Source organism: Chelonia mydas, chromosome 11 (assembly GCF_015237465.2).
Source record: "Chelonia mydas isolate rCheMyd1 chromosome 11, rCheMyd1.pri.v2, whole genome shotgun sequence".
NCBI classification, from domain to species: Eukaryota; Metazoa; Chordata; order Testudines; family Cheloniidae; genus Chelonia; species Chelonia mydas.
Window position 1 is genome coordinate 72,105,646 of NC_051251.2, and position 18,336 is coordinate 72,123,981.

Below are 18,336 nucleotides of genomic sequence, written 5' to 3' on the forward strand. Positions count from 1 at the left end.
AATCATTGAATGAAAGTGCTGCCAGGCATTCCAACATTTAGGGCAATGCTCTTGTCTAAGCAACCACGTCTGGCCAGCTCCCTTTTCTTGCACTAAGCCTATTGTGAAAAGACTTCTTTAAAAACTGCCTTGGGGGCCCAGTTAGATGTTGAGATAGGCAGGAAGGGGGCTTGCCTATTTCCTTGGTCTGATCAAAAATCAGCCTTTTTGCTCCATTTGGTAGTGTATTGCTAACTCCCCGATCACAACCATGGCTTTCAGATCAGCTTATGCAGTTCCAGCGTAATGTCATATGTGCAAGTAAAGCAGGAAAGTCCTTAGAGACAAATGTATGTGCCCAACCACCTGGGCTACAGTTCCCCATTCCAGACCGGCCTGGAGCACTGCAGAGCTCTCAGGCTGTGGGCCTCAACAGATCCTCCAGCCTCAAAGCTGGAGCTTGGCATTTCCCCCTGTGGAAATGCGCATATGCGGGTACCACTCAGAAACTTATCTGCCACGGGAGAGAGGCAGGTCTAGGGGCCAGAGAGTGCAGCAGTAGTTGGCAACACAGTCACACAGTTCATTAGTCCTCACACCTATCCAGATGGCTCTGTGCCAGCTCTTCCTTCAGCATAAGCCAGTTTTGAGGCTCCTCTTGCCACCTGGACCTTTGTATTAGCCTTGCAGATGAGATTCGAGCTGAACGGTAAGTGTGCTAGGATATATTTTACTAGCTTTTCCTTCTGGGCTTTGAGTGCCACCCTACAGCAATCATTAAGGAGGGGTGGAGGAGAGATGACATCTGCTGGGTTTGCTGTGAACCTTAAAAGTCCTTTTTTGAGAGGTCCAACACTGTTTTCATAAGCTAGTCCTCAGGATTTTGCAGACATGGTAACTCACTTGGCATTGCGTGTGCAAGTGTGATATAAACCCCTCTGCTGGAATGTGAAGTTCTGGTATTTGGAATGCTGGAAAAGGTGCTCTGTTTAATTTTCCAGTGTGGGTGCTCTGTCTTTGTGTGGTGTGGAGTGGTCGGAAGCAAAGAAACAAATCTTCCCCTAAAATTCCAAGAGTCCTGTTTGACGAAGTGCATGTCCCCAAGCCCTGCTTTAGATGGAACATAATTCCAATCAGAAAATTCCACACAGCTCACATTATGACACAAAACATACAGCATAAACCTTCTCTCCAGATTTAACTGGAGCTTCAAGAACTGTAAACTAAATATATAAGAAAAGCAATGTTCCTCCTTTTGATTCTAACTTCTTTACATTTGCTGTTACTGTTTCCTTTCTAGGAAAAGAGTTCCCTCTGAACCAACACTGAAAAAGGTATTTAGATTCTAATTCCATTAATTAGCATTCGGTGTCATGCCAACATCAACTTACAGATCCCTGGTCAACTCTCTCCTGCCTTTTAGTAGATTTGAAAAGGTTAAGAATCTACAGTCATCAAGACACCATCGGTTAAAGTTTGTTCTGTAGTATCCAGCGTCTCTGCAATATAGGCTTTAGTCTGCGCTGTCACCAAGATCTCTTGCCATTCGCAGAGTGCGAATCCGATTGGAGTTTAAAGTCTCCAAAATGCTACAGCTATGAACCGAACCAATCGCTGGGTGAAGTTCCCTAGCCTGTGCTATCCAGGAGTTCAGACTAGATGATTGCAATGGGCCTTTTTGGCTGTTGAAATCTGAGTTGATGGAAACCCTTTTCCAATTTTAAAACTAAGGGTATGGCTACACTAGAGAGCTTACAGCAGTGCAGCCCCATCAGAGGGCTCTCCCATCAGAGGGCTCTCCCATCACTCATTGGGGGTGGATTAATTATGTCGTCAGGAGAAGCTATCCTGCCGACATAGCACTGTCCACACTGGTGCTTAGGTCAGTGTAACTTATCTTGCTCGGGGGGGTGGCTTATTCACACCCCCAAGCAACATATGTTATACCGACGTAGTGGTAGTGTAGACAGAGCCTTAGTTCACATGGGTTTACGGAGTTCTGGGTTCCCAGTAAACCCTCCCACTCCAACCAGCGCTGCAGTTGACGACTGGCTTGTGTTTTTGCGCTTGAATTGTCCATTAGTAGTTTCCGTGTCAGTTGATGGAGAGTTGAAATATTGCGGTGTTTAACAGGGTCAGTCTGTCTGCATTCGTTATCTCCATGCACTGTGAACCACAGAGCAAACGCTGTATTTAAACTTGACATGTTTAAATTCCACACCTTCCCTCCCTCCTAAAAAAAAAAAAAAAAAAGTGCTTCCCTTTTAGAGAATGAGCAATGACACTTGGCTCAGGGGCTATGGCTATGGGATCCAATGAGTTTTTCTGCTCCCTGTCTTAAGGTGCCTCATGTTTTCAAACAAGACGATTTTTATAGAATCATAGAAGATTAGGGTTGGAAGGGACCTCAGGAGGTCATCTAGTTCAACCCCCTTCTCAAAGCAGGACCAACCCCAACTAAATGATCCCAGCCAGGGCTTTTTCAAGCCTGACCTTAAAAACTTCTAAGGAAGGAGATTCCACCACCTCCCTAGGTAACTCATTCCAGTGCTTCACCACCCTCCTAGTGAAAAAGTTTTTCTTAATATCCAACCTAAACCTCCCGCACTGCAACTTGAGACCATTACTCCTCGTTCAGTCATCTGCTACCACTGAGAACAGTCGAGATGTTAACCACACGGCTTTTTTGTTGAGAGTGAATGCAGTGATAAACTATACTCTGCTGAAATCGAACAGAAGACAAACTTGCTGTACCCCCACCCCAGACAAAATTAAAACCATTCCTCTCTGTGGAAAAGCTTGCTTGGTGTCAGGTCTACACGAGAAGTGCTACGTTGACACTGCTGTAGTGCATCTGGTGAAGACGCTCTGTGTGAATAGGAGAGCGTCTCCTGTAGACAGAGCGGCGGTGTGGACAGCGCTTCAGTCAGTGTAACATGCGTCGGTCATGGGCGTGTCTTTTTCATCCCCGAGCGACATAAGTTACCTCAATTTCAGCAGCAGCATAGACCTGTCCTAAGTGAATGTAATTTAGATCCACAACACATTCTGGCAGGCTAGGGATGTTATTTACAAAGGATTGGGCAAAACACCATTTGTGTAAAGGTTAATAGAAACAAGTGTAGCAGAGGCTAAGTAGGGGAGTGGTAACTAGGGAGCTCTCAGTTCAAGCCTTGGGGGTAAAACCACAAGTGTACTGAGGTCAGAGGTCTCAACTCCTCCTCCTGCTGGGAGAACTACACCCATTATTTGGCCATCTGTCATTACAAGAACTTATGCCCAGGATTAATGTGCTCTGACTACACTTCATGGGGAACGATTGCATACAGCCTAGCTACATGACACCTGATTTTAGGACATAGAAGTTACTTAACAAAACCATGTGGAAGTCAGGGCTTCCTTCTTTTCCTGGCCTTTTCATTGGGTTATATGGGATCCTGGGCAGGTAATTTTGGACCTGATTTTCAGAGCTGTTAAGCACCTGCAGCTCTCATTGATCTCAACTGGAGATATGGGTGCTCTACATGTCTGAAAATCAGGCATTTATCCTCTGTCTGTTTGATTTCCTCAAGGGTTGGTTGTAAAACTACTGTGTCTAAAGCAATGATCCCCAAACAGTGGGATGCTCCCCCCTGGGGGGCAAGGAAGAATGCTTGGGTGGTGATGGGGTATACTCACCCTGCACTAGACTGAGAAGGGTTAATGTGGGCTGAGGAAGCCATGCCCACCAAGCCCTGCTGGGCATGCTCCAAGTGTGGCAGTAGTATAAAGAGGAGCAGCTCAGCTCAGTCTGGGCAGACAGCTAAAGGGGAAGGATCGGCTCCAATCCAGGAAGCACCAGAGGCTCCGACAGCAGGAGACAGACACGCCGAGACCCAGGCAGAGATGCAGACATCCAGGAGAACCCAGGATCGCTGGGAGCCATCTGTGCCGACAAGCCTGGAGGTGTCTGGACCATGACTACAAGGGACAGAGTAGGAAGTAGCCCGGGGGGGGGGGGGGGGGGGGGACACCAGCTGCAGGGCTGAGAATTGTCCCCGTGTTGCGGTTAGATCCCCATAAACTCTGTGATGGAGACCCTTGCCACTGACAGGGCCTTGGGCTGGGACCTGATGAAGTAGGGGGGACTCTTAGGCCTTATAACTCAGAGAGCTAGAACAGTGTGGTGAACCTATTTGTGGATTGGGAACACCCCTTTGCACGCAAGGAGGATGGGGAGCACCCACTTTGCACTAGATGTGCCCCCACCCCATCACAAGGGGGTGGAGCAAGGCCTGGGCTAGACCCCACAGGGGGCGAGGAGGGAGCACCACCCAGCCATGGCTTGGCCCACAATCACAGCCATGGCCCCAGTTCAGCCCGTGTCTCCCAGCCCAATCACCAACCATGGCCCTGCTCTCGACCGCGGCCCCACTCCTGGCCCAGGCTCCCAACCACTGCTCCTAGGACTTGTGGACAGATCACATTACAGGTAAGGGGATAAAAAGTTTGGGGACATTTGGTCTAAAGCATTGGGATAATATGTGCTATGGGAATACAGAGGAGTTTACCAATATCCTTCAGTGATACCAATCTGTTGCATTAACACATCTCTCCAAAGGAGCAGTACAAGGTCTTTTAGTGTAACAAGATGCTATGCAATAAAATACTTAGATCTAAAAGAAGTAAACAAGTGTCTTTGTAAGGGTCTGTAGAGTTCCAGGTGGTGGTGGGGTCTCCCAGTCACACACATCCTCACCCTGTTTAACATGAACAAATCTTTTGGGGGCTAAGACTTGTCTGGTCTGTAGAGTAGATTCCCTCCTGGTCGGAGCACTGCAAGGAAGATTGCCCAGCACTCTTCTTGGCCTGCAGATAAAGGGAGCGCATCAACCTTCAGGGAGCTCTGGTGCGTGGTGCATACGACACCAAGGGCATGTCTACATGGTGCCACGGTGTGAATCAAAAGGGGAGTGCTCTAATGGGGTGCACTCTAAATGCCTTGTGTAGACCCTGCTGGTATGCTCTAAAAGTGCACATTAAAAATAACCACGTTTGAAATGGGACGACAGCAATGCGATCTAGGTACCTTTTAGTGTGTGCCAGCAGGGTTTACACGGGGGAGCGGTTCTGCAGTTCACCCCCCCTCTAGTTTGCACTGCAGAAGTGGTAATTGTGCTTGCATCCACACTTGAGCTGAAGCACATCATTGGAGCATCACTGCCCTCTGGGGATCTATTCCACAGTCCGTCAGGGCAGTGACTTGTGGGACACTTCAAAAGGCCTTCTGGGATCTCAGCGAATGGTAAGAAAAGAGGTCAAACTCCCATAACTTCTTGGGGACTGACACCAATTCGAGCTAGGCTGGGCTGACTGCTCTGGAGGAGGTGCTGGGGGGGTGGAGGGTATCCTGGCGGAGAGCTGAGATTGGTGTTAGTATTGCACAGATGTATGGCTGCCATGGCTGTGCACAGCCCCGCACTGCAATAGCCAGTACTTGAAGCTGCTGCTCACTGGGTGAGGCATGTCTTTGGGGTCCGGCCCATGACCACAGCCAGGTGGGAGTGGCGTTGCTCATGACTGGAGTTGAGCAGCAACGGCTGCAACACTTGCACGTGTGAGAAGCTTTTTCTGCCCGTGTGGCGAGCTAGCCCTGATGTTACAGCACCAGGCCATGGGGGTGGACGGTCCCCTCACCAAGGAAATGGGAGTGGCAATCGATCACCCTGTGGAAACTGGCTAGCTGGTGGTGTTACTGATCAGTTGAGCACCAGTTTGGGCTTGGGACATCAGCGCTGTTGTGGTGGGGAATGCATGGCAACGCACACTGTGTGCAAGGCCAGTGTGCCGGAGATGGATCCCTGAGACATTTGAACAACTGGGTTTTCTAAATAGCACAGGAGCTACCAATAGAGCCCTGTGCCTGTTCCCCCTCGCCCGCTAGAAAGGTGCCTTAAACATGAGGCTTAAATGATCAACAGAGCAGGTTCTCGGGTGGGTTTGTAGCACGGCCAGAGGTCATGTGGCAATGCATGATGACCCTGCACACCAGCGCTCATGAAAACCATTCCCAGACTGTGCGCACCTGGAGAAACACTATCTCTGCTACCATTCCTAGATCAAGGGATGTGGGTGTCTCCTGAGCCAGCCCATGTCCATCTGGTTTCCCTGGTCCTAGTGTTCTTCCCCTGCCCGCTCTTTCCTCTCCATGGCATTGTCTGGAGTCTGCCTGCTACACAGAAGCACACTAGACTGGGGTGAGAGCTGAAAACTGAGGGAATCAGTCAAGCTCCTCCCAGACCAGACATGTTTTCCACCCTGCACTGGAGCTAGGAGTACCATGCCCACTCTGGTTGTACTGAGCCACAAGGCTCTTGATCTTTCCACGGTACTGCGTGCAGCTCTGAGTGAAGCCAACACACCGTGTGGTCACTCTGACACGTGGCCATGGACCAAAGTATTCCTTATGAATGCCTCCAGCTGGGCTTGGATTTCACCCCCAGGGGCCGCATGTCTGCTGCAGAGTAGCTGCTGGGCAGCGTGCTCAGAGCAAGGCCACCAAGGAGCAAGGCTCTACCAAATTCACAGTCCATTTCAGTCAATTTCATGGTCATAAGATTTTAAAAATTGTAAAGTTCATGATTTCAGCTATCTAAATCTGAAATTTCATGGTGCTGTAACTAGCGGTCCTGACCCGAAAAGGAGTTGTGTGTGTGTGTGGGGGGGGGGGTTGCGGTACTGCTACCATTACTTCTGCACTGCTGTTGGCAGCGGTGCTGCCTTCAGAGCTGCGCCGCTGGAGAGCGGAGGCTGCAGGCCAGGAGCCCAGCTCTGAAGACAGCCGCTGCCAGCAGCAGTAGCGGAGACGTAAGGATGGCCTGATGTGGGATTGCCACCCTTGGTTCTCTGCTGCTACCTGCAGAGCTGGGCCCTCAGTCAGCATCTGCCACTAACCGGCCGCCCAGCTCTGAAGGCAGCAGCACAGAAGTAAGGGTGGCATGGTAGGTATTGCCAGCCTTACTTCTGGGCTGCTGCTGTCAGGGTGCTGGCTTCAGGGCTGGGTGCCTGGCCAACAGCTGCCGCTCTCCAGCTGCCCAGCTCTGAAGCCAGCGCAGAAGGGTGGCAATATCATGACCACCCTAAAGTAACCTGGTGACCCCCCCCCTGCAACTCCCTTTTTGGGTCAGGACACCCAATTTGAGAAACACTGGTCTCCCCCATAAAATCTGTATAGTATAGGGAAAAATCACACAAAAGACCAGACTTCACAGGGGAAGACCAGATTTCACTGTCCGTGATGTGTTTTTCACAACCATGAATTTGGTAGGGTTCTACCAATGAGACAGGATGGTGGCAGAAGCAGGACGAATCCAGTCGCTGCTGAGGAATCTGATTTGCTTGGGAAACTAGCATCTAGCAGAGTCCTGTGATATCTGCTGTGAGTGTGGGAAGCAGAGTAGAGTGGACCCAGGGAGCAGTGCACTGGGGACCAGGAGTGGGGGGGATTACTTGTGCCGTTTGGGCTATTAGGCCAGCAGATCCTGGCATGGCACTGCTGGTGACTGGCCCAGGGAAGGACCACACCCTGGGTAGCCTTGCCTGAAGTCAACATGACCACCTGAGTCCTGCTGGGCGCGTCTGTATGTGTGTGTGGACGTACGGCAGCTGGGCCAGCCCTTGGGTGCCAGTAGCAGATGCTCAGTGAGCACAGTCACTGGCATAGTTAACTGAGAGCTGAAAACTGGCATTTTCAACAGAGTTTAAGGGCATTCGGTGAACAACTCCCATAGAAATTCAGTAGCAGCTGGGTACCCAGCTCCTAGGCTGTTCTGAAAACCTAGCTTTAAGTATTGCGTGTAGGATCCCACCCTGCCCCTCCAGAAGCTGCTGGGCATGGTGCAGAGCTGCAGCTATTGCTTCATAGGCTGGAGATGGCTATCGCGCTAGCAAAATGAGCCCAGACACCACGCTAGGGAGCTCTTCTGAGAAAAGGGAAACCATTTCCCCCTCGCAAGCAGTCAGCAAGAACCACTTAGCTTGATCTGACCCTTTTAACCCCGATAAGACGGCAGCGTTCCGCCCAGAGTTATTAGGCAGATAGCATCGTGGTGTTTGCTCGAGAGGCACCTGGGGAGCACAACGTGGGCAGGTTCTGCTTCGCTGAGCTGCCAGCTGAAATGTTTTGTTTTCCAAACGCATAGTCACAGCAAGATCACAACAGGATGTCGTCTGTGCTTAACCTCCCAGTACCTAAATCTCCAGCTGGTTGTGTCGCTGGTGGGCTTCTTTGTGCGTTTCTGCCATTCTAACCCCAACCCTTAACATGATGTCAGGCTTCAGCCAATACCCACGCTCTGCGGGTGCACAAGAAGACGCCATCTCTATTAGCTTAGAGCATACTGAGCATGGCCAGAGATATTAAGGCTCCCTAACCAGCCCCATGCAGGCTGTTTCCCCAAAGGAAAGACACAGAACCACCACCCCCACACCGCGAATGCTGGTGCATTTAGTGCACAGCACTGCCATGGAGAGAATCCCAGACAGCAGTGCTGGGAAGGAGCTAAGGCCTGTGTCCTTTGTTCAATGTGCCTGTTGCTGTACCGAAGGAGAGCACATTCTCAATGCTGAATTCTCTCCTTCACACCCATTCCTGCTCCTGCTGGGGCATTGGCAGTGGATTTAGTGGCACAGCACCCAGCAGTGTTCCTGCTTTTAGTGCTCTCTCACTGTTGTAAAGTATCCACCCTTCCCCCCCCCCCGACTCGGCTACCTTGATCTGGCAGATGAGAGAGCCAGGCCTTTGTCCTGATCAGTATTCATTGACTGAAAGCAAACCTGCCTCAGGGCACCTGAGAAATCCAGCTCTTCCCATTGCCTTCCACGAGTAAGTGTGGATCTTCCCCAGCACCCACTAGGTGTCACTGTAGTCCTGTTTTCCAGAGGAGGGTGGTGCTGGGATGGGATTGCCAGGCTGGCCCGTGTTTCTCTGCCTTTGGATTTTCCAGTGAATTCAGTGCTTGCGCTGGACAGCTGAAGTCCTCAAAACAGATCCACGCTGGGCAGTGATGAGCTGCCAGAAGCTCAAGAACCGGTTCCTTCACTCGCTCCGGGTCTTCGGCAGCACTGAAGGACCCGCCGCCGAAATGCCACCGAAGGCTCGGAGTGCCGCCAGGTCAGTAAAAATTCACATGGGAGCCTCCCCAGCCAAGATCTCGGACGGGACAGTCCCGCGGGCCACATCCTGTCTGTCCCGCCTGAGCTTCCTCACCCCTTTAACAACCAGCTCTAAATCGGCTTCAAAATTTAACAACTGGTTTGCGTGAACCGGTGCAAACCGGCTCCAGCTTACCACTGATGCTGGGCACTAGCAGTGTAGGCTCCCTAGTGCTGCCTCTCTCATTTGTAAGAACCCTGTGTAATTTGGTGCCTCGGTGATTCTTAGTGCTGAGATGCCCTGTTTTTAAGTCCATTAGGAACATGGCCAAGGCCTCCAACATGCTTTCCATAGGCCGTTGACCAGCTGTCAGCTACTAACGGCTTCCAACACCTCCTGCTGGTGCTGGGATTTGAACCAGCAACCAACAGCAAGTGGTGCCATAGCCCAATCCCAGTGCTAATTCCCTTCCCTGTTCTGTAACCACACATGAGGCTTTTGCAGCTCTTGGAGCATGGATTTTCAGTTGTCTTTGCTTGGTATGACACAGGGCTCATCCAAGGAATTTGCTTCTCCTCTGGCTGTAGTGTCCGAGGCGCAGACTCCATGGGTGTTCCAGGGCTGGAGCAACCATGGAAAAAAATGAGCATGTGCTTTAGCACCCACTGGCAGCCAAGTTTCCCCCTCCCCCCCCAGCACCTCTTGCCCGCTGGCAGCCCCTTGTCCGTAGGCAACTCCCCCCCCCCCCCGCCCCAGCATCTTCCACCACCACAATCAGCTGTTCCAGGAGGTGTGGGGAGGGTGGGGGAGGAGCAGGGGACAGGGCACGCTCGGGGTAGGGAGCAGAGAGGGAAGAGTCAGAGCAGGGGTGGGGGCAGGGCCTGGGGTGGGGTGGGGGTCAAGCACCCCCCTGCCACTGGGGGGTGCTTGACCCTGCCTCCTATTCAAGAACGTCAAAGACTTTCCTCTTCAGCTGCCATCTTGACTGACACTGGGGATTGAACCGGGGCTGGCCAGCAGTAAAAGATTAAGTTAAAGAGCCAGACTCTGTCGCTGAGGGCTGTAACAGGCTCACAACCTCTGAGGATCAGCCCCTGAGGGTGACAAGTGACACACACTGACCTGTGGGTTACACCTGTTCACTGAGGTGCTGGTGAACAAGTAAATAAGGCCCCGATCAAGCCAAGCATTTAACAGGTGCTTCACTTTGAGCAGGTGCCATTAATGAAATGACTCCGGCTTGGCTAAGTGCATAATGAAGAGTTAATGTTTTCCACTAAAAATATTTCTTGTTTTCAGGGCGAGGAAGTATCTGAATTTTCAGCACCAGGGATCGTAGCCTGTCTTTGTTAAGGAAGGAAAATGCCTGTCTTCAGACTTTTAAGCTAACTAGTGGAATGGCATTATTATTATTTATTATTTCTTTGTATAACTGTGGCGCCCAGGAGCCCCAGCCATGGAATAGGACCCTATTGTGCTAGGTGCTGTACAAAGAATACAACAAGAAACAACAGATGGAGACAGACAGACAGATGGGAGAGAACAAGGAAACAATGAGACCATGCTGGTCAGCATGACAGGCAGTGATCAGAGCACACCAGCTGTCTAACCATTGTGAAGGTTTAATGGTCCGTGGGTTTTTTTGGGTGTGGTTTTTGTTCTGTCAAACAATCAGCGAGCTGAGCCATCTCTGTGATGTCACTCCCTTTCACTGTTGTGCATGCCGTGACATCGCCTCTTCCTTGTTTAAGTAGGATTTTATCTGGAGATCAGAAAACATTTGGGGCTGGATCTTTCGAATGGAATAGCATTTCATGGCAACCTGGCCAAAGGAAGTTGAGTAATGTTAATGCATAATATTTCCTAGCAGCATAATTAGCAGCAGCTGCTTTGGAACTGAAACAAATTACCCTTAAAGAAAGAGTTTAAACTGGAGAGAACTTTGAACTGAATGACGGCATAATCTACTGCATTATAAATCCTTTTGTTTTATGAGGAGGGAGTGGAGTTTGGTGCTTAGAACAGGGCTGGGGGAATCGGGCTGCCTATGTGCTTTATGCAGCTCTGGCAACGTGTGAGTCATTAAGGCCCGAAGTACCCACTAAATTTTGGGCACCCTGGGTGCCCAGCCTGGAATGCAAATAAAGACACCTCCGAGTGTTAACGGCGAGGGTAATTAACCACTGGCACAGAGTAGCAGAGTAAGTGGGTGATGCCCCATTGCTTTCCCTCTCTAATTCAAGTTTGGATGGCTCTGTGAAGCCAAGCTGTTGTCGTGCAATTCCAGGTTATTGGCTTGAGAGTGGGAAGAACAATTCTTTCCACTGCAGGCATCGCTTGGTGGAATTCTCTGGCCTGTGTTATACAGGAAGTCAGGCTAGATGATCATGATGGTCCCTTCTGGCCTTGGGATCTATGAAATACCCAGGGTTTAACGCTCCAGTAATTCGGTTGTTGGGTCACAACTCTGACATAAACTCAGGTTGGGCACCCAGAAATAATAGATACTCAGAAATGCTGGCCTACACTTCTGGTGGTCTGCACAGCGATAAGAGACTCGAGGCAGGCCCGGCTCGGCTAACTTTGGCGCACAGGGCTCAGACTGTGGAGCTGTAAAATTTCAGTGTGGATGTTTGCACTCAGGCTGGGACCCTGGCTCTGGGAGTAGAGGTGGTCTCAGAGCCCAGGCTCCAGCCCAAACCCAAACCCAAACCCAAATATCTACACTGCAATTTTAGCCCTGCAGCCTGAGCTCGAGTCAGCTGGACTCAGAGACTCGGTGCTGTGGGTTTTTTGTCACTGTGCAGATGTGCCAAGGTCTGTTTCCCCATCTCTAGGCAGTTGACCTACAAGATGGTGGTATGGAAAGGCTTAATTAATTACTCTTTGCACGTACGATGCTGACACCTTCCTCCTGAGGATTTCAAAGTGTTTTGCAAAATATTCATAGTAACTGCCCTTTTTCAAATAATTTACTGCCAGGCTGTGAATCATCAAACATATTGTGCTCCAGCTGCTTCCCTCTACTCCATGGATTTTCAAGCCAGAAGGAACAACTGTGATCATATTGTCTGCTCTTCTCCGTAACACAGGCCAGAGAATGTCACCAAGTGGCTCCTCCAATCACAAGCCCTAGTAGTTGGGGATGACCTACTCCAGCCTCTCTTTTAGAAAGGAGCCCAGTCTGGATTTCAAGTCTCCAAGTGATGGAGAACTTACCACATTGCTACATAAGTGGCTCTGGTGGTTAATTACTGGCATTGTTAAAATTGTGCCTTATTTCTAATCTGAATTTGTTCCAGCCATTGGACCATAGTATGCCTTTGTGCAATAGATTAGAGAGCTCTACTACCAGCAATTTTCTCCCGAGGTAGGTATTTAAAGATTGTGACCAAGTCACCTCTTAACTCTCCCTCCAGTAGCTGTGATGGCTCAGCCCTGACCAAAGGCCCAAAATGTGCAAAAATGGGGAGGCAGGTGGGTGCCTGTCCCTGCCCAGCAAAGTCTCGCTGTGTTGCCACGGTGCAGTAGATACCCTGCAGGTTTGGGGGTAGGAGAGTAGCAGTGGTGGAGAGGAACACACTTCCCTCAGGTGGTTGTGACCTTACAAGCACAAATCCAATCGGGCATTACCGTTGGCTGAGCTACAAAGGTTTCTTCTCTGTGTTGGCCCACCCCCCAATCCAAGTGAAAGCCAGAGGGGGTGGGGACAGCTGTTCCTCCCAGGTGGTGAGGACTCTGTGTAGATGCCATTTGATCCTTCCCCTCCAGTGTTTAAAGACAGTCCTCGTCTCTTCTCACTGACCACTGGAGCTGAAGTCGCGGATGAACAGATCTGGAGGGACGGAGCCTTAGACCTGGTGTGGGGGCGGAGCTGCAGTGAGAGAATGTAGAGGAGGCAGCAGGAGTGAAGATCTGCACTACCTGTTGAAGTCACTGTGGACAGGGGTAGGTGGTGGAGGCTCAGGACACAGCCTCACAACTAAAGGCAGTGTATTGGCAGCAGGGCACCCTCTACCCAGCAGCCCCAGCACTGTGATAACTTATCGCTGGGCTAGTGCTGTGGGTCAGGACAGTGGGCAGCAGCAAGAGGCATTACTCCCGCCCCATGGGGCAGAAGGTGAACCACTTGAACGCAGTCCCAGTGAGTGCTGGGACTTTGGTGACCCCAAATAACAAACCCTGAGTGGGATGCAGCAGAGGAAAGGGGGAGCGGTGTGTGAAAGGGACAGTCTGGACTCTCACATCACAAGGTGGGAAACTGAAGCAAAACTGCCCCAGGTACGGTGGGGTGGGTGTTCTACTTCAGGCTGCATACTTTCTAAGTCATTGCTGCAGTATTTTCCCAGCCTAATGTTGCGTTCCCTCTCCCCTTAATAAAAGTTTGTTGTTGTTTTTTAAACGTAGATTCAGAGCTTGCGAGTCAGAAGCATTGCTTCTTAGAGGCGTCCAGCGGGTGGCTGTTTAGTTTCCCCAGTTTTCTGCATGAGATCGTGAGCCGGTTCTGTTCTGTAATGCTAAGAGGGAACCCCTAGATATTGGATCCTGTCTTTGTTGCTGCTAACACCTCCTGGCAGAAGGATTACATCATTAAAAATTGGGTTTTCTTTTGCAAGAGAAAAGACTCTCTCTCTCTTCCTCTTTTTTGAAACTTTTCCTCCCTCTAAAACAGGAGTAATAAAGCAAGAGAGTGATTTTCCCCGCGCTGAAACAAAACAATTTTTAAAAAAATCACAAAATTTGGAATTTTTTCATTGAAAAACAAAAACTTTTCATTAAAAAGGAGTTTTTTTGGTCAAAAAGGCACTTTTCTTTTTTAAAAAAATTGATGGATTTTTTTGACCATGTATAATACTGAAGCTTTTAAAAACTATAAAATGCCTAAGTTCTTCTTGTGGCCCATTGTCTCCCAGGGGAAATATGATAGAGTAATTTGCCAAATGCTATTTTATAACATGTACACAAGAATGGCCTATCGACACTGAAGAGCAGGAGAATCCAAGTCACTGTCTTTTGATGTCGCAACAAAAGTCTGTTTAAGTATATTTGTTAAATGCATGAGATCTTTAAAGAGAAAAAATATTGGAAGAAATTGTACTGAAAATCCAGGCCCTGTGCAGCTGTCCCAGTGCTACACAAAGTAAACCTACTTTGAGTTAAGCTAAACAGGTTTAGATTAACATCAGCAGGACCAAGTCCACTGGTTGATAAATACAATAGAAAGGTGCTGAGAATGCAACATCCCCTTTTGCTGGGTCATTGTTGGGCTTTTTTCCAACACCCCAAGTGCCTGAGACTGCAGATAGAATCTGTGATTGAAGCAAAGGGCTGGAAATCATGTGATCTGGGTTCTAAGCTTGGCTGTACGGTCAATTTGCTGTGTGACATTGGCAAGGTCATTTAACTGGTTAGTGTCTGTTTTCCCATCTGTACAATGGGAGTGAGACTATTCCTTTATGTCAGAGGGGGTTGGGAGAACCCAGCAAGTTAAAGAAGTATGGGCTGGACTATAAAGTGGACTATAAGGTGGATAGAAACCTGGCTAGATCATCGGGCTCAACAGGTAGTGATCAATGGCTCCATGTCTAGCTGGCAGCCGGTATCAAGTGGAGTGCCCCAAGGGTCAGTCCTCAGGATTTGTTCAATATCTTCATTAACAATCTGGAGGATGGCGTGGATTGCACCCTCAGCAAGTTTGCGGATGACACTAAACTGGGAGGAGTGGTAGATACGCTGGAGGATAGGGATAGGATACAGAGGGACCTAGACAAATTAGAGTATTGGGCCAAAAGAAATCTGATGAGGTTCAACAAGGAAAGTGCAGAGTCCTGCACTTAGGACGGAAGAATCCCATGCTCCGCTACAGACTAGGGACCGAATGGCTAGGCAGCAGTTCTGCAGCAAATGACTTAGGGGTTACAGTGGACGAGAAGCTGGATATGAGTCAACAGTGTGCCCTTGTTGCCAAGAAGCCTCACGGCATTTCATAGAATCATAGAATATCAGGGTTGGAAGGGACCTCAGGAGGTCATCTAGTCCAACCCCCTGCTCAAAGCAGGACCAATCCCCAATCAAATCATCCCAGCCAAGGCTTTGTTAAGCCTGACCTTAAAAACTTCCAAGGAAGGAGATTCTACCACCTCCCTAGGTAACGCATTCCAGTGTTTCACCACCCTCCTAGTGAAAAAGTTTTTCCTAATATCCAACCTAAACCTCCCCCACTGCAACTTGAGACCATTACTCCTTGTCCTGTCCTCTTCTACCACTGAGAATAGTCTAGAACCTTCCTCTCTGGAACCACCTCTCAGGTAGTTGAAAGCAGCTATCAAATCCCCCCTCATTCTTCTCTTCCGCAGACTAAACAATCCCAGTTCCCTCAGCCTCTCCTCATAAGTCATGTGTTCCAGACCCCTAATCATTTTTGTTGCCCTTCGCTGGACTCTCTCCAATTTATCCACGTCCTTCTTGTAGTGTGGGGCCCAAAACTGGACACAGTACTCCAGATGAGGCCTCACCAGTGTCAAATAGAGGGGAACGATCACGTCCCTCGATCTGCTCGCTATGCCCCTACTTATACATCCCAAAATGCCATTGGCCTTCTTGGCAACAAGGGCACACTGCTGACTCATATCCAGCTTCTCGTCCACTGTCACCCCTAGGTCCTTTTCCGCAGAACTGCTGCCTAGCCATTCGGTCCCTAGTCTGTAGCTGTGCTTTGGGTTCTTCCGTCCTAAGTGCAAGACCCTGCACTTATCCTTATTGAACCGCATCGGGTTTCTTTTGGCCCAATCCTCCAATTTGTCTAGGTCCCTCTGTATCCTATCCCTGCCCTCCGCGTATCTACCACTCCTCCCAGTTTAGTATCATCCGCAAATTTGCTGAGAGTGCAATCCACACCATCCTCCAGATCATTTATGAAGATATTAAACAAAACGGGCCCCAGGACCGACCCCTGGGGCACTCCACTTGACACCGGCTGCCAACTAGACATGGAGCCATTGATCACTACCCGTTGAGCCCGACAATCTAGCCAACTTTCTACCCACCTTATAGTCCATTCATCCAGCCCATACTTCTTTAACTTGCTGACAAGAATACTGTGGGAGACTGTGTCAAAAGCTTTGCTAAAGTCAAGAAACAATACATCCACTGCTTTCCCTTCATCCACAGAATCAGTAATCTCATCATAGAAGGCTATTAGATTAGTCAGGCATGACCTACCCTTGGTGAATCCATGCTGACTGTTCCTGATCACTTTCCTCTCGTGTAAGTGCTTCAGGATTGATTCCTTGAGGACCTGCTCCATGATTTTTCCAGGGACTGAGGTGAGGCTGACTGGCCTGTAGTTCCCAGGATCCTCCTTCTTCCCTTTTTTAAAGATTGGCACTACATTAGCCTTTTTCCAATCATCTGGGACTTCCCCCGTTCGCCACGAGTTTTCAAAGATAATGGCCAAGGGCTCTGCAATCACATTTGCCAATTCCTTTAGCACTCTCGGATGCAACTCGTCCGGCCCCATAGACTTGTGCACGTCCAGCTTTTCTAAATAGTCCCTAACCACCTCTTTCTCCACAGAGGGCTGGCCATCTACTCCCCATGTTGTGATGCCCAGTGCAGCAGTCTGCGAGCTGTCTTTGTTAGTGAAGACAGAGGCAAAAAAAGCATTGAGCACATTAGCTTTTTCCACATCCTCTGTCACTAGGTTGCCTCCCTCATTCAGTAAGGGGCCCACACTTTCCTTGGCTTTCTTCTTGTTGCCAACATACCTGAAGAAACCCTTCTTGTTACTCTTGACATCTCTTGCTAGCTGCAGCTCCAGGTGCGATTTGGCCCTCCTGATTTCATTCCTACATGCCCGAGCAATATTTTTATACTCTTCCCTGGTCATATGTCCAACCTTCCACTTCTTGTAAGCTTCTTTTTTATGTTTAAGATCCGCTAGGATTTCACCGTTAAGCCAAGCTGGTCGCCTGCCATATTTACTATTCTTTCGACTCATCGGGATGGTTTGTCCCTGTAACCTCAACAGGGATTCCTTGAAATACAGCCAGCTCTCCTGGACTCCTTTCCCCTTCATGTTAGTCCCCCAGGGGATCCTACCCATCCGCTCCCTGAGGGAGTCGAAGTCTGCTTTCCTGAAGTCCAGGGTCCGTATCCTGCTGCTTACCTTTCTTCCCTGCGTCAGGATCCTGAACTCAACCAACTCATGGTCACTGCCTCCCAGATTCCCGTCCACTTTTGCTTCCCCCACTAATTCTTCCCTGTTTGTGAGCAGCAGGTCAAGAAAAGCTCCCCCCCCTAGTTGGCTTGTCTAGCACTTGCACCAGGAAATTGTCCCCTACGCTTTCCAAAAACTTCCTGGATTTTGGGCTGTATAAGTAGGGGCACTGCCAGCAGATCGAAGGACGTGATCACTCCCCTCTATTCAGCATTGGTGAGGCCTCATCTGGAGTACTGTGTCCAGTTTTGGGCCCTACACTACAAGAAGGATGTGGAAAAATTGGAAAGAGTCTAGCGAAGGGCAACAAAAATGATTAGGGGGCGGGAGCATATGACTTATGAGGAGAGGCTGAAGGAACTGGGATTGTTTAGTCTGCGGAAGAGAAGAATGAGAGGGGGGGATTTGATAGCTGTCTTCAACTACCTAAAAGGGGGTTCCAAAGAGGATGGATCTAGACTGTTCTCAGTGGTAGCAGATGACAGAACAAGGAGTAATAGTCTCAAATTGCAGTTTAGGTTGGATATTAGGAAAAACTTTTTGACTCGGATGTGGTGAAGCACTGGAATGGGTTACCTAGGGAGGTGGTGGATTTTCCTTCCTTTGAGGTTTTTAAGGTCAGGCTTTACAAAACCCTGGCTGGGATGATTTAGTTGGGGATTGGTCCTGCTTTGAGCAGGGGGTTGGCCTAGATGGCCTCCTAAGATCCCTTCCAACCTTGATATTCTATGACTCTTTGTAAAGTGCTCAAAGCTCCTCCGAGGAAAAATGCAATTTCTACATCCCAGGCTAGTGTAAATTGCCATTCTTCCACTGGAGTCAATGGGCCAGATCCCCAGCTGGTATACATCACTGTATCTCCATTGATGCCAATACCAATTTACACCATCTAAGAATCTGGCCCACTGTTTTTAAACATGTATCTGCTGCTAGAGGAGGAGAAGAGGAGGCGCAGAAGAAGGTGGTGGCAGCAGCAGGGGCTTACTCATAAACTAGATAAATTAAA